The following is a 17,828-nucleotide window of genomic DNA, read 5'->3' as shown; positions in this document are numbered from 1 at the left end:
TGTTGAGCTCAAATGAATTGTCTCCCACAACCTTGGTAATGGTGTAAGGGCCATATCAGAGTGGTCTGAGTTTCCAATAGGGTCCAGTAAGGTGTTCCTTTTGCAAATGCAAGCAGACTTTGTCGCCCACCTGAAACTTGTGTGGTAGACGATGTTGATCATGTTGCTGCTTTTACTTGGCATTTGATTTCTCTAGAATGTCATGGACCTACTGGAGAATATGTTGGATGTGATCAATGAAGGTGTTTTCCTTATCTGTTTTGGACTAGACATGAGCGAAATCTGCCTAAGTAGTTGCAAATGGCATGGCCACATCAATGGGACATAGTGGCTAAAATCCCAAGCCCAACTGAAAAGGGCTATGGCCAGTCGAGCTGTGGAGATCTCGGTTATAGCTGTATTAAACATAAGGGAGGCTCGCATACCATGTACATGGATGCTTTAAGTTGTACATGTGCAGAATGTGTAAGATCATCCTATTGACAACCTCTGTCTGGCCATTAGTTTGGGGATGGAAGGCTGTGGAATTAATGAGTTTGGTGTCTAGCATTGACCAAAGACTAGACCAAAATTTATTGAGGAACCTGTTGTCCTGATCTGAGATGATAGACTGTGGGATCCCTAAGTGTACCCACACTCGTTCAAAGAAGAGTTTAGCAGTGGCTTCTGCTGTGATATTCTTCTTGTAGGCTGCCATAATGGCCATCTTTGAGAGCCTATCGATGACCATAAAAACACAGTCATTTCCATGCTTAGTAGAAGGAAGGCCCGAAATGTAATCCATGGAGATTCCCAAGGTCGACTAGGGGTAGGCAGGAGGTATAGAGGCCTTTCTTCTTGATGGTTGGTTTGGAAATGGCGTAGATAGTGCATGATATAATGTACTTCCTGACATCCTGTTGAAGATTCAGCTAATAGAAGTACTTCTGCAGTACTGCCACCATTTTCTCAACCCTGAAATTCCTAGCAGCCTGACTACAGTGTGCTTCCCAAATCATATTGGCACGCTTGCTTGAAGGAGCACAAAGATGACCCAGGTGGCATAACAGGGCATCCTGGAGGTGAAAATTTGAAACATGTTGACCCTCCAAGAGTGTTTGGTATGTGTGGCCAAATTCTGGGCTTCTTTTGTAGAGAAGTGGCCAATCAAAAGTCTCGTGCCCACAAGAGTTGAGCGTGGTGGTTAAAGTCATGATTGGTGGTCTACTGAGGCAATCTGCAACATTATTGGTGCTGCCCTTCTTATACTTGATATTCAAATAGAACTGTTGCAAGTATGTGGACCACTTCTAATGGCGATCATTCTGCAATTTCCCTTGGGTCTGTATGAACTACAGGGGCCGGAGGTCTGTGTGGATGACTGTTTCCATCCCCAAAATGTAATGCTTCCATTGTCAGCAGGCCTACACAATGGAATACATCTCTTTATCATAAGTGGGATACTTCTAGACTGTGTCTGAAATTGTCTCACTGTGATATGCCACTGGATGCCCATGTTGAGTAAGAACTACCCCAATAGCATAGTCAGAGGCATCTGTCTCGACCTCAAATGGTTGTTGCAAGTCTGGTAATACGAGCACTAGTGCTGAGCAGAGGTGATCTTCCAACTCTTTGAATGCCTTCTGTTGAGATTCAGACCAAAAGAATTTTTCTTTCACGCCTCCCTTGGTGACTTGACTCAAGGGCCAAGTGTTATGAGAAAATTCCAACACAAACCTATGGTAAAAGTTGGCAAGACCCAAAAAACTGCGGAGCTCTGTCAGAGTGGTTGGAGATGGCCAATCCCGAATGACTTGCATGTTAGCTGGATCCACATGAACCCTCCCGTTCATTAGTCATGTATCTCAGATACTAAACCTAGGTCATGCCAAAACTGCATTTCTCCAAATTGGCACATAACTTGTGTTACCACAGTGTTTGGAGAACCTATTGGATGTGGTGGAGTTTCTCTTCCCAACTCTTGCTGAAGATCAAGATGTCATCCAAGTAGACCACTACAAATGATTTGGTGAATGGCCGGAATATGTCATCCATTAGCTTGATGAAGGTTGCAGGAGCATTCGTCAATTCGAAAGGCATAACCAACCATTCAAAAAGGCCCTCCTTGGCTTTGAAGGTAGTCTTCCACACATCGGAGGGTTCAATTAGTACCTAGTGATATCCTGACTTCAAATCGATCTTGCTAAAATATTTTTCCCCCTTCAATTTGTCTAGGAGGTCATCAATCCATGGGATCGGGTACCTATTATAGACAGTAATCTTGTTCAGCACCCGATAGTCATTACAGAGTGTCCAAGTCCCATCCTTCTTTTGTACCAACATGATCGGGCTCCCATAGGGTGATGAACTCAAATGGATGTGACCTTTCTACAGTAAATCCTGAACCTGCCTCTTGATTTCATCATTCTCTAGAACGGAGCGACGATAGATTCGTCCATTGGGCAGCAATGCAACTAGGTCATATCAATCGAGTTCTTGACCTGATAGTGCAGAGGAACATTTGCAGGGGAGGTGAAGATGTCCTCATACTTCTCCATGACCTTTTTCGTCTATAGTTGTCGTTCGAAGGGGCCCTATCTGGAGGTTGTGGCCACTATCTTCTTCTTTCCTTGAGGGCATATAATTAGGAAAACAAATTTCTCAGTTTTGGAAATGAGCTTATTGCATTGTTTTGTAGTAACCAAAGAGATGGTGGTAGGCGGTGCTTCCTCTAGTATCATGTACAAATTATTTCCCAAAGTAACAATAAAAGAACGGGGCCTTGATTCATACATAGCATGTCGCTTCCACAAGTATGGTTGGCCTAATAACACATCACGAACATCAAGGGGAGTAACGTCACATAATACCTCATCCATGAAGGGCTTGATGTTGTATGGAAGGCGACACTACTAGCTCACACGAAGATCCCGTCCTTGATGAAGCCACCCGATGGTGTATGGTTGTGGATGTGATGTGGTCATTAAACCCAGCCACTTCATTACCTCTGCTGAAATGAGGTTCTTTTGGCTTCTGTTGTCAACAATGAACTGTAGTGGGGAGCTATTTTCCCACATCTAGGAGTGGAAGAGCTGCTTCTCCTCCCCTGGATCTTCGGGTTCCTCATTCTAGATCTTCTTGGTGGCAATGGTGGCGATGAGCTCCGCATCGATAATTTGCTTCCCTTTGTCATTCCCCTTGTCAAGTTCTGACTTAGAGTCGGAACATGCATCTGATTCTGAAACCTTTAGCTTAGCCATGAGTGACTGCCTAGCACGACACTCACTTGCGTTGTGAATGGAACTCTTATGGAACTCACACCACTTGCCCGTGTCCTTTTTTGGCTTCACAACGCTATTCTTTTCTTTCAGCTTTGGTGGGTTGTCTTGGGTCGTCCCACCTTGGCTTTGTCCTTTGTTTTGTGCTTTGGGGGCACCTTTCCCTTGCTTCAGATTCACAAATCCAAAGTCTCGCTTCTTCTATTTAAACTTTTGCTCGATCTTGACAGCATATCGGTATGCCATGCCGAGCGAGGAGATGTTCAGGAATTTTATTTCTTCCTGGATGTACCTGTGCAGGGAGCCATGGAATTTGAGTACCAAATTCTACTCTAAATCCTTGATACCCAACTTTGTGTGAAGGGTACAAAAAATATGGGTAAACTTAGGCATGTCTTGGTCCCCTCCCTACCACAATGTGGTCCACTTTATGTATTGATCTGTATAGCTTCCAAAAGGGTAGTACTACTCCTTGATGGCAGCTCAGAATGAATTCCAAGTGGGTGGGGCTAAAAATAGTGAGGCCATACTTTCATCCTTCTGCTCGCAGTAGGTTTCCCACTAGTCCTTGACGTGGGGGCCAGCTTTGAGAAGAGCGAAAGTAATCTTTTCCTGGCTAGAAAAATGATGAATAGAAAAATACCCTTTTAGCCAATTTAACCATTTGTCTACGGTGTTTGCATCTATGTAACCCTCAAATATGGGAATGTAAAAGTTAACTTGTACCTTAAAGGATGTGGCGCTTCCAGAGTAGCTACTGGAAGTAGATGTGTCGCCCCTAGGTAGCCGCTAAAGCATTTGCGAAAAGTTGTCCATCATCGCGTTCCTTTCTCACTCGAGGGCCTCTTCGAGCAAGATTTTGATAGGATCTCATGCCCCCTCATCTTTCTTTCCATCAACCATTGGAGGCTATTGGGATTTGTGAGACTGGTCTTGCAAAGGTTCGACCAGTTCAAGCCCTAATTCCTTATATCTCGACCTTGTTGGGGACATGTAAAGAAAGACAGAGAAAGAGCAGACCATTTTGATACCACCAATATGGATTTAAATAGGAACACAACAAATTACAGACATAACCATACATACAGAGATGCAATAGAAATAATACTTCATTTCATTACTGTAAAATACTGAAATATGCTTACAAACAGAAATGGAAATAAACTAGCTAGGGCAATGGTAGCTTATCTTTGAGAAGAGATGTGGTGGCTACATTCCTCTGAACTATCTTACAATGAGGCTCGAAGGCCTATTTATTGTTGAGAAATAATTGAAAACCCTAAACATCCAAAAACCTAACCCTAGGGGATGAAGCACAAAACTATGGGCCCCGTTTTGGGTAAAGTGGTACATCAACTTCCCGGGGTCGTAACTTTGGCTTATGATCTCCATTTGACATGCCCAATACCTTGATAGAAATATCTATCTGAGGATTATAACTTTAGGAAGAGAAACATCAATCCATGGATGCATGTTTCTCCCAGCTTTCCCAAAAAACGTCGTTTAGGGCCTCAAAATGGCTCTGGGAATTTAGGACTCGAAAAACTGCTAAAAATAGTAAATTGTGCTACAATTAAGGCAACTGAAAAAAGATGAATGATACAATGGTGGGGGTACATTTGGAATTGGTGGGTGGCCACCAATATCCACCTGGATCATTAAGGAGGTGTTGAAATAGTGAGTAAAAAAAATAATGAGGGAGGTGGTCATGAAAGCAATACTTCAAAAAACACAGAAGCCCAATCGAAGCAAATGAATGGAGTCTCCTTTAAGAACATCCCACAAGGAAAAAGAGCAGCTACAAAATGAAAAAAACATGTTGGTACCTCCCCTAGCCCGTACACTATGGAGCAACTGAACTCCATTCCAGAACATAAAATAGACAATACAAAAACATATGAGCATTGTGATACATTTGAATCACAAGCAATTATTTGTTGTTTTAATTGCTTCTGGCCAAAACCTATTGAGCTCTTTCATTGGGTTTTGACCAATTGTTCATTAGATTGTGAAATTCACCTATGCTCCAAAGGGTTCTTTATTGTAAAATTCCCATCTTCGGAGATAAGAGACATTATTATATAGGTTGGATCATGGTTCTTGGGATCAGAGGGTATAGGATGGATCATGGTTCTTGGGATCGGAAAGCCGATTAATCACACCTTGGTTCCCTGATCTTGATGCAAACACCATGGTTGTCACTAGAATGCTGGTGTGGGTCTGACTGCACAATCTCCCTCTTCATTTCTAGGATGATCGAGTTCTAACAGGTATCAGGAACATCATTGGGAAATATATCAAGACAGATACCCAAATATTGGAAGAAAGGATCTACACATATGCACGGATATGTGTGGAAGTAGATCTCAGCAAAGGTTTATCATATCACATTCAACTGATCCATAAACAAAGGAATTGGACTCAGCTGCTAGATTATGAGAACACAACCTTCAGATGTAGAATTTGCAGGCAAACAGGGCATCTTCAAAATATGTGTCCTGACGCCAAGAAAGACACTGGTAGAAAGAAGAAGAATGGGAAACATCCCAAAGGCTGGAATTTCCCTCCACCTATGCCAGATGAGGATGAGGATGAAGCAGAGGAGGAAACAACATAAATCGAGATCAACCAGATAACAAAGGTATGAAAAAATCAGGGGGAACACTTTCAGGATCCAAATGAACCACATAATCAGGTACAATTAGCAAACATACCAAAAGCAATGGAAACAAGTGGGTATAAACGTATCCATTCATCAGAAAATTTAGATTGAGACAAGGACAATGTAAGACCAGATAGTGTCAATCATCTTTCAATTGTCTTTTCTTCTTCGTCTCAAGGGGAATGGCACAAGGTCAAAAAAAAGAAAGGGAGAAAAACCTAGATTTTCTCCTCATTAAATATTAGTTTGATTTTTGTATGTTTCTTCTTATCATTAGTCATGGACTTGATGATGCTATGTTTCTTAGAAAATCCAAAATGTAATTTTGTTTTCACTAATAAAATTCTATTTTTTTCTAGGAAAAAACATTCACAACATATGCTTGAAGGCGTGTTGTCTCTCAGATATTATTATTATTAAGTGAAAGTTCCAAGCATACAATTACATTGATATGACATGACCTCTTTTGAAATGAGGTTCTTTTGGCTCCCATTACTAATAATGAACTATAATGGAGAACCCTTCAACCATATCTATGGGTGGAAGTGACACTTCCCCTCCTCTAGATCTTTGAGCTCAATCGTCTAGATCTTGGTGGTGGAAACAATGGCGCTGGTCTCTGCATCAATAATATTCTTCCCTTTTTCATTCCCCTTGTTAGGTTTTGACTCAAATTCTGGACATGCATCTGACTCTAAAGCCTTCAATTCAACCACCAGTGACTGCTTGGCTTGACACTCACTTGTGTTGTGAGTGGGGCTCTTATGGAAATCACACCACTTTCTTGTGTCCTTCTTTGTCTTCATGGTGTTGTTCTTTTCCTGTGGCTTCAATGGGTTTTCTTGGGTCAAACCACCTTGGCTTTGTCCTTTGTTCTATGGTTTGGGGGTGCTCTTTCCCTGCTTCTGATTCATAGATCTAAAGTCATGCTTCTTTTCTTTAAATTTTTGTTCAATTTTGGCAACATATCGGTATGTTGCACCAAGTGAGGAGATGTCCAGGAAATCCATTTCCCCCTGATGTATGTGTGTAGATAATCGTGATATTTGAGCACCAAATGTCACTCAAAGTCCTTGATACCCAACTTTGGGCATAAAGTATGAAAAATATTTGTGAGCTCATGCACATCTTGGTCCCTTTGCTATTGTAGTGTGGTTCACTATATGTACTTGTCCTCATATCTCCCCATGGGGTAATAATATTCCTTGACATCATCTCAGAAATATTTCCAAGAGGGGGTGATTGTAAATAGTGAGGGTTCCTCGGCCCTTTTATCACATTAAGTTTCCCACCAGTCCTTGAAATTGGGAGTAGCCTTAAGTAGTGCAAAAGAAATCTTCTCCATATCAGAGAAACTATGGACTGGAAAGTAACCTTCCAATAGATTCAACCATTTATTTACAATATTTTCATCTATTTTACCTTCGAATATAGGGATATCAAAGTATACTTGTACCTTGAATGGGGTGGTGACTTTGAAATGACTACTGGATGAAGATGTGCCACTGGTGGGCATTCGCTGAAGGATCTAGGAAAAGTTTTCCATCGTTGTATTCATTTGTTGCTCGAGGGCTTCTTTGATCCAAGTGGATATTAGTGGCCACCTGCCAAGTCCACTTGGACCCTCGCCATTGTTTGTTTCAACTTTTTAGTTTCCTTAATTGTAGCACAATTTACTATTTTTAGCAGTTTTTTGAGTCCTAAACTTCCGGAGCCATTTTGAGGCCCTAAATGACGTGTTTTGGGAAAACTTGGAGCAACATGGGTCCATGTACTGATGTTTCTCTTCCCAAAGTTGTAGTTCTTGGATAGATATTTCTAACGAGATACTGTGCTTGTCAAACAAAGATCGTATGCCAAAGTTACAACCCTGGGAAGTTGATGTACCAATTTACCCAAATGGGGCCCATAGTTTTGCATTTCATCTTCTAGGGTTGGATTTTTGTATGTTTAGGGTTTTCCATTGTTTCTCAACAATAAATAGGCCTTCGCGCCTCATTATAACATAGTTCAGAGGCATTTAGCCACCACATCTATTCTCAAAGACAAGTTACCATCGCCCTAGCTGGTTTATTTCCATTGTTGTTTGATACATATTTCAGTTTCAAATTTTGCAGCAGTATTCAACAAACTTCAGGTATATGCTACGTCCTCCACAGAGCATTTTCTTGGGCCAAGTGAGAAGAATTTTTCTTTTTTCATTTTTTTGCAAGAATGTTTTTGGGCAGCGAGTTTGCAGATCAGATCTGAAACATTTTGGTACAAAATTTACAAAAACAAATACCAGATCTAGATTCCTTGTTAAAAAATACCAAACTTAAAAAAAAAAATCATCCAAATTAGAGTTCGGATGAGGGAGATATTGCTGATTTAAAATCAGCTATGTTGTAGATTTTTTTTTAACGACAATTGGTGGATGATGAATCTCCTATAATTTTTTGCAGTTTTCATGCAGAATTTCAAAACAATGATTGCAAATCTGAGTTCCTCTCAAACAATCACCCAATTTCAAAAAAAAAATGGGTTGAATTAGAGTTTAGATGTAGGAGATATTGCTGATTTCAAATCAACTATTTTTTCAGGACTTTTGTGATGGCGAAAAAGCTGCAGCGTGAATCGGAGATTCTTGAGTGTCCAGATAAGGATTTACAACACAAGGGAAGATGCAAAATGGTCCTTCTACTTCCAAAAATAGGTTATAATAAATATTTTGAGTTATATTGACCGAGTTATGTCCATGTTAATTCTAGAGCAACATTCGGAGTGGGTTCCCGTTGGAGACGTGCCCTACCACCCCACTTTAATAGGCACTTGATTCACATTCATGAGTTTCAGCATAGCAGCATTCGACTTGGGTTATTTGGAGATGTGCCCTCCCATCCCAGGCCATGTAGGCATCTGCTACTTCATCAACAACCAATATCATGGTTATGGATCAATTGCACAAAATCCTTGTCATTGAAGTCCATTTGCTAGGCCACACACTATTAGTATCATAGTTGGTCACAAGCATTACAGGGTATCTCTATTCTCGGATCTTCATTTGTCATGGTTATGGGTCATCCACAAACCCACACTTCATCGAAGTCCATTTTTTAGGCTGCACACTGTCAGTATCACAGTTCGTCACAAGCATTACAGGGTATCTCTACCCTCGAATCTTCGTTCATCATGGTTATGGGTTAACCACATAAAACCCTTCTCTTCAATGGCTCTTCATATTCAACAAAGGCTTCATATGAGGGAATTTCACACAATGGGGACCATTGCTTCTTAATGAGGGAGGAATGATCCGAATGGAAAATGGCATCAACCCATGGTATTCATCCACCCATATTATTCATCCACCAATGGAATTTACCCATGGTATTGTAAGTGGCATCTACTCATGGTATTTATCCACCCATGGTATTGTAAGTGACATCTACCCATGGTATTTTCCTATGGTATTGTGACATCCACCCATGGTATTCATTCGCTCATGGTATTGTGACATCCACCCATGGTATTCATTCACCCATGGAATTAACCCATGGTAATGTGACATCCACCTATGGTATTCATTCACCCATGGAATTGACCTGTGGTATTGTGACATCCACCCATGGTATTTATTCACCCATGGTATTGTAATTGAAAAATACTATAAGTAACAAGTCGCATTTTGTAAAAGGACAGATGGTCCGCCACAATGTAGCCTTTATAGTCATTATTTGTTTTAATAAAAAGTTTCTTTGTGGTTTTATTTACTATGTGTTCTGTCATTTTCCTTCTAGCATTGCAATTCTTCAGATCTTGTGGGCCTCCCCCCAAGATTCGGATCACAGCAGAAGCCATTGCTAAACTCTTCTTTGAACGACTGTGGGTACACTTTGGGATCCCACAGTCTATCATCTCAGATCAGGATAGCAGGTTCCTCAATACATTTTGGTCCAGTCTCTGGTCGACGCTCGACACCAAACTCACTAAGTCCACAACCTTCCATCCTCAAACTGATGGCCAGACAAAGGTTGTCAACAGGATGATCATACACATTTTGTGCATGTACAACTCAAAGCATCCACGCACATGGGATGAGAGCCTCCCCTATGTTCAGCACAGCTACAACAGGGCTCTCCACAGCTCGACTGACCACAACCCTTTTCAGGTGGACTTGGGATTCTGGCCACTATGTCCCATTGATGTGGTCATGCCATTTGTAGCTACTCATGTAGATTCGGCTCATGTCCAGTCCAAAACAAATAAGGCAAACAACTTCATTGAGCACATCCAACATATTCACCAACAAGTCCATGACATTCTAGAGAAATCAAATCCCAAGTACAAGCAGCGACATGATCAACATCAGCTGCCACACAAGTTTCAGGTGGGCGACAAAGTCTGGTTGCATTTGCAAAAGGAACACCTTACTGGAGCCTATCAGAAACTCAGACCACTCCAATATGGTCCTTACACCATTACCAAGTGGCGGGAGACAATGCATTTGAGCTCAGCATTCCCCCATTCCTTGGCATGCACCCAGTTTTCAATGTAGACCCCCTTCGGCCATACTTTCCACCATTACTAGACACATCTGACATTGCAGAACAACTCACACCCATAGAGTTAAATCTAGATCGCATGGAACAAGATGCAATTGATCGGATCATGGACACACAGATCAAGCACACTCACCACCAGAATATCCAACTATATCGAGTTGTCAAAGTAGGCCAACTCCTTCACCAGGGCAAGTGGCTCACTAGGGACCAAGTTCAGCAGATGTCTCCTCATATCATGGAGGAACTCAACGCAATGGGGACCATTGCTTCCTAAGTGGGGAGGAATGATCCAGGTGGATATTGGTGGCCACCTATCAAGTCCACTTGGACCCCCACAATTTTTTGTTTCAACTTTTCAGTTTCCTTAATTGTAGCACAGTTTACTATTTTTAGCAATTTTTCAAGTCCTGAACTTTTGGAGCTATTTTGAGGCGCTCAATGATGATTTTTGGGAAAACTAGGAGCAACATGGGTCTATGGACCAATGTTTCTCTTCCCAAAGTTGTAGTTCTTGGATAGATATTTCTAACAAGATACTGTGTGCGTCAAACATAGATCGTATGCCAAAGTTATGACCCCGGGAAGTTGATGTACCAATTTACCTAAATGGGGCCCACAGTTTGGCATTTCATCTTCTAGGGTTAGGTTTTTGGATGTTTAGGGTTTTCCATTGTTTCTCAACAATAAATAGGCCTTCAAGCCTCATTGTAACACAGTTCAGAGGCATGTAGCCACCACATCTCTTCTCAGAGATAAGATACCATCGCCCTAGCTGGTTTATTTCCATTGTTGTTTGTAAGCATATTTCAGTATTTTACATTAATGAAATGAAGTATTATTTCCATTGCATCTCTGTGTTCATGGTTGTATCTGTAATTTGTTGCATTCCTGTTTAAATCTGGATCATTCTTCGAGCAATATTTTGAAAGGATATACTACTTCTTTGTCTTTCTTTTCTTTCGCCATGGGAGGCTGTTATAGACATTTTTGTGCCTTACAGCATGAAGCATGAAAAGTCAATAATCTGAGGGATCCAAAGTCCCTAAACATGTTTTTCCTACCCCTAGAGGAACAAGGTCAGCAAACCACAGCACTAAATATCAGTTCTCCACCTGAAAACACTCAAAAACAAGCTAATTCTGGATCATGTCAACTGCTCCACTGAGCATCTACGCTGAATGTCAACTGCTCCACTCTGTACCTACGCTGAATGTCAACTGTAAAGAAGGCTACCTGCGCTGGGCGAGTTTGGCCAAGTGGCACAGTCATTCCTCAAGGTGTCAATGCCCAGGAAGCTTCCAAAATGACACTTGGATCAGGGAATTCGCCTAGTGATGAGTAAGAGGGTCTAGATCTCCAAGTGGAAGCAAGAACCTCCAAGTGGACTCAAGAACTGAAGAATAACTAAAGTGGGAGAGGACACTAGTCAGCTCCATGCCAAGCTCAAGCTGACTCATCCTCTCTCCAAATCTCCTATATATAGAGCTCTCTCATGAGGTCTATGGAGGCGGGAATCTGGTGAATGTAAGGAAGTACTGTTGGTTTGAGTATAGAACTATTGGGTGATTTGCTTGAAGGAGGTGAAGAGGAGATTTCTTTCTGCTGGGAGGTGATGCTGGATTGGGCCTATTATGGTTGTATTACTTCCTGAACTTTACTTCTTCCATTAATAAAGCATTTGAGGTTCTTCTATATGCATGTGTCTCAATGGCGTATTGATACTTGTATATTTGATTTATTCTAATCCTTGAATCAATTATGAATGTATGCTTCTTGTAGTTTCCCTTTCTTGTTATTTTGTAGGATCTTGGTGTAGCTGGGCCAGTGAAAGAGCAAGGAGCTGGGAGCAAGCAGCAAAGAGGGAAGATTAGATCAATCATTAGCGGAAGACAACAGTTAGTGGATCTCTTTCTCCTCTCTCTTACATCTCATAAAGAAGTAATCTCGAATAGCTTTGCTTTGATTGTTGCTGAGGTACTATCACCCTTAGAGTGGGATAGGGTCATTCCGTATTGGATACTTTTCCCAAAAACAAATTGGCGACTCCACTGGGGACCGTATCTTGTTGGTTGTTTGTGTTTTTTGCTATTCATTTCATAAACACAGGGAGTACCGAATCGAACTGCATTTGGATCTTTCAAATGCAAAGTAGAGGGCAGCTACTCTAGCTCAGTTGCTGGGCAAGTTTATGATTTGAAGAGCTGATCCACAAGGACTCTAAATAGCTCTTAGTGATAGCTTTTCATCCTCCTTTTCATCCCTTAGTGTGTACTTGACTGATAGCTTTTGATTTGGCCAAAAACTGTGAATTTTTGAGCAATCTGTGACCCGGAAACTGAGAAAAACGAAAGTTTGAATCTTCAGTGCAGGCACTGTGAAGGCAGTCTACATTTCAGCGCAGTTCCCGAAGGGGCTACCTGCGCTGAAGGTCAAACTTCCAGTGTACTCCCTGCGCTGGACCAGTTTTGCCTAGTGCTACTGGGGTTCCCTGCTGTTCATTGCCCTGTTTTCACCCTTGTTTTTGCAGCCTGTTACCAGTCAATGTACCTATCTGAAACCAACTTTCCTTGCCACTATTCTGCCTCAGTTGTATAAAGAAACTGTATTTGTTCTTTGTGTATTTCTTGTATCATTTGCAGTTCCCCATAACGAAAAGTGAACTAGTCTTGTTGTGGCCTCTTAGATCTAGACCTGTGATAAGTGTCGTTCTGATCTTAAGAGTTAGTTTATTTGTTGTTCATAGCTGATTGAGCTTTTTCTTTCGTCATATGGTTTGAATTTATATATTTCTAGTGTCGAAACAAGTAAATCTTAAGGTGTCTTTTGATTTTGGACAAGCTTGTTTGCTTTCACTTGAAATTGAATTCGAAGTTATACAACAGCTTTCTTTTTGTATTGCACAAACATTAAGAAAGAGAAAAGAAATACCTGCATTTTGCATTTTGCATTTGATAAGTTTGTATGTTGATTTAGGGAAAAAGTGCATTAGTGTGTGCTCTTTGATCTGTGTGAAAAGATGTTGTCTTTCTTTTCCCTCAGTAGTTAAGATTTTCATAAGTCGAAAAGATTGAAAAAGCTTGCTTCTCATCTTAGACTGCATTTAGGAATTTGTATCAAAACATCTCGTGGTGAACCTTGAAAGGCAAACTTTAAAAAGATCAACTTAAAATATATTGAATGAACCTAACAACGCTTTGAAACATAACGCAAACACATAGAGGTCTAAGCTAGAGACGTGTTCCGGCGTTGTTAAACGTGATATCTTAGCGTTGAGTGGTTGGGTGATTCCTCCACGGTGAAGCGATAAGTATCAATACAGACTTGTGCTCCCACGTACCGTCGCGTATATATTGGGAGACCCCTATAGGAACAGAGCCTTTATCCATAGGAAACCGTGTCGGCCACCCTACTGATCGTAATGCAGTGAACACAACATTCACGAAGATCGACCACCCGTACCGTAAAACGTATTCTGTGGTTTTGCGAAAAGTTTGGCACACCCTCTGCCTAGAACTCTAGAGCAGTTTCTTTTGGCCTTTTTCAAACTCTATAACTGAAAAAGTCCATCTGAGCATTTGTCACTTCAGGCTCGTTAAAACATCGAAGGAGACTAGAGTCATCTTTATCTTTTTCTCGACTCTTAAAAAGTGAAAAAGCAAGTTGTGTCTAAAGCGTCGTTATAAAATTTATTTTAAGAGGAATAATCATCACCTTTCCCTCGTTGATCTTCGAAGTTAGTCTATCACCAGTGAAGTTCCTGTAGAATCACTAGGCAATCTATTGGATAGACTCAATATGTCTGAACAACCGTTGACATCTAGGACTGTGTCGTCCGACACAGCAGCAGCAGAACCTCCTGCTGCTACTCCAACGATGTACGCCGGTATACCATCTGAGACGGCAAGTTATCAACAACAAGCCGGAGTCCCATCAGGGACGACGACATGGTTAGTTCCTATTTCTTCATCTGGATTATCATCTGGTATTTCTTATGTTGAAACTCAACAAATTGATCCAATGTGTCTTCAAAGGCCAATTTACCCTTTAAGTACTGGATTTCCACCATATGGAGGGCAGTATGCTCTTTCATTGTTCCCTCCGAGAGAACAACTATATGGGAGTTTACAACAAAGTTCAGGTCAAACTGGAATTACAGCCAGTGGTTGGGTACCGATACTGCCTCAACAACCAGGAGTTGTATATTCAACGCAACCAGTACACCCTGTGTCGAATATTCCCACCATACCTGCTATAGTGAATGTGTCGCAAGTACAAGCTCTACCTGTTGAATGTCGACCCCAAGTTTCTCAGGTTGCAATACAACAGCATCTTGTCTCAATGACTCAATCACAACCTCAGGTTAGTGCCTCCTTATCTGGAGCGACTCAGGCTCAAACAAGTACTGTGACTCCTCATCTTTGTCAATCATCTTTGACGAGGAATAAGGATTACAGGAATCCAAAGCTGTCGAACAACAAGGCTAATGAACAACCTAGTAGTTCAACAACAACTTTGACCGAAGTTGTACCACCCATCGTCCTTGAGCCAATAATAAAGTCGCAAAAGGGAGCAGTACACAAATCGACATTTAATCCTTGTGCGAAAATAGCACAGATAGAGGACCTGGCCCAATCGCCGTCCGTTATGTCGACACTTGAGGTACCGCAAAATTGCTTCTCCCAAGAACAAACTTTATTATCAGCAATAGGTGGAATTGACCCAATGGATTCCAATCTTGTCGCCTTTGATCATAAAGGATATGACCCTCAGTTACCATCTCAACTAGCTTTCCTTATTCAAGTGAAAGCCCTCAACAAAACTGTTCATCGAACAATTATTGATGAGGGGGCATCTACATGTCTTATGTCGATGAGTTGCTGGAAAGATTTAGGCTCACCACCCTTGTCGAAATCGTCAACGACGTTAAAAGCATTTGATGGACGATCATACACTCCATACGGGATTTTAAGTAACTTGCAAGTTGAACTGGGGGGCAAAATAGTAGGAATTGATGTTGAAGTAATTGATGGAAACCTCGATTACAACATCCTACTGGGAAGGTCCTGGATCTATGCCATGGCCGCGGTTGTGTCAACCTACTTCAGGAAGATTGCATTTCCTTTCCAAGGAGGAATTACAATCGTCGACCAACAAACTTTTCTCCCCAACAGTTCACAAGTTACAGGAAGCAGTCCAAAGATCCGTGGAAGCAATTATTCGCTCCAAAATATCGGAGTAGGTCTCCTAAAAGACCCTGCCTTAATGGGTACATTTTCCCTACCGCCTCCGAGTAATCTGGCGGAAATGGCCACAGTGGAATATGAAACCTTCTATATCTAATGGATTTGGGCTCTGAGGACGGTTCTTATCCCGTGTCAACCTCGTTAAAAAATGAAACAAGGAGTCATGAGGATAGTTCTTTTACTGTGTCAACCTCATTAAAAAATGAAACGAATCCCCTTTCCAAATCTCAAAGGTAAACCTTCATTCCAACCACCAAGTTGAATGCAATGAAGCTTGGGGGGCATGCACCTCGATTTGCATTATTATGCTGGGGGCATGCAAGCTTAACATCGAGCAGTTTTAGCACATAGTTCATGCTCGTTAAAAAATAAACATAAGATCCGAGCAGTTTTAGCACATAGTTCATGCTCGTTAAAAAATAAACATAAGATTGAGAAGTGTTTTGGCACATTCAAGCTCGTTAAAAAATGAACCCATCCCGGTAAATAACCATTAAGTATGTAACCTGATCAACAATAAAAGCCTTGGTCGTGTTTTGCACCTGCCACCTCCACTTTCATTTGGCCGATCGTTCACCTCCATATGATTGTTTACCCATTTTGAGGAACAGCTGCGAAGAGTGATTTCACCTAGCCATCCTTGTGACACTGCCGTGATTGGAAAATTCCAACCTGTACCTGGAATCAGCTGCTATCCATGTTCATCACTCGTTCCTCAAAAGACGAGTCTTCTTTAAGCTCTTTTCAACTGACTCGTAAAATATGAAAAGATTGCCGAGTTTTGGCCTTCCAGCTCGTTAAACGACCGGAAGAGCTACCCCTCCTCTAGATTTTAATCTTTTTGGACCTGAGGGATTATTGCACAAAAAGATCGAGCGCTTGTTTTGTTCGGCTTGTTAAAACTATCGAAAACTCATCCCTTCTGTATTGTTTTATACTTTTTCGGACTTAAGGGATTAGATGACGAAAAAGGAATTTTGGAGTTAACTTTCTATACCTTTTCAGACTCTCTAAAAATGAAAAGGACCGAGTTTTCCTTGTCGTTAGACTCGTTAAAATGATTAAATAGCGACAAACTTGTCTTTAGGCGAGAACGAGTTTCCCTATCGCTAGGCTCGTTAAAACATAGCGATGGGCTTGCCCGAAGGGCAGGTTATAGAACAAGCATATGTTATCCTCCTCAAGCTTGACAAAAATAAAGAGGTACTGGTCAGAAATGACTGGGGAAAAATTGGGAGAACCTCAAAGCTTTAATGGTAGCATGTCGCTCTTGAACATGACACTTTTCCTCCGTATCACATCGGGTTGGGTTGTTTCATTCACCGGTATCATCACCATGGTCTTCACCAAACCATCCACATTTGGGGTAATGCTACCGATCCATCACATCAGTGTCGTTATATGTTCAAGAGATATTGTTCAGAAAGAGTCAACCGTGTCCCATCCACTACCATACATTATCCTTCATCCACCCATGATCGCCACCCTGAATCATATTTCACAGATTGTTTTCACCTCCACTAAAATCAATAGCTCCGTTCCGTGTCACTGATGTGGGATTCATTAAGGCCCTCCTTTGACGGATCACTTCTTGTCGACTTCAACTCATTATCCAAGAAGTTGATCTAGGAACACCCCCCTCAGTACTTTGAAGCTTGCATGCCTCAATGGCAAGTTTCTCACTTCCGGCGACAGGTATACATCAATGACCTTCGACCAGAAGATTTTGCGTGGTGTTCGACGCCAAGTCCTTTATTCACACCACGTGAATTGTACTGTAGTACCTTGAGGGTCATTATCATTATCGGTTATTCCTCTCGCGCTTGTTAACGGTTTACATTATTGACCGGTAATCAAGCGATGTCTTTCCATGTTCGACTTCAGCGCAATTCTCACATGGATCGACTTGTACTTAGAGTGAAGATCGAACGAGTTTGAAGACCCCGGATCTAGTTTCATCCATCCGGGCTGCGATATATATTCAGGAAACATAAAGACATTTGACATGTACATCATTGCAGTAGATGATCATCCTACTCAAAGGATGATAGTTTCAGCAGAGAATTATCAGTCTACCATCAGACGATCGTCTGTTATATGTACCAAAATGAATTTATAAAGCTGA

Source organism: Pinus tabuliformis, chromosome 7 (assembly GCF_031772625.1).
Source record: "Pinus tabuliformis cultivar Carrire ecotype Pingquan chromosome 7, CPIR1, whole genome shotgun sequence".
Classification (NCBI taxonomy): Eukaryota; Viridiplantae; Streptophyta; class Pinopsida; order Pinales; family Pinaceae; genus Pinus; species Pinus tabuliformis.
This window is presented reverse-complemented; position numbering follows the sequence as displayed.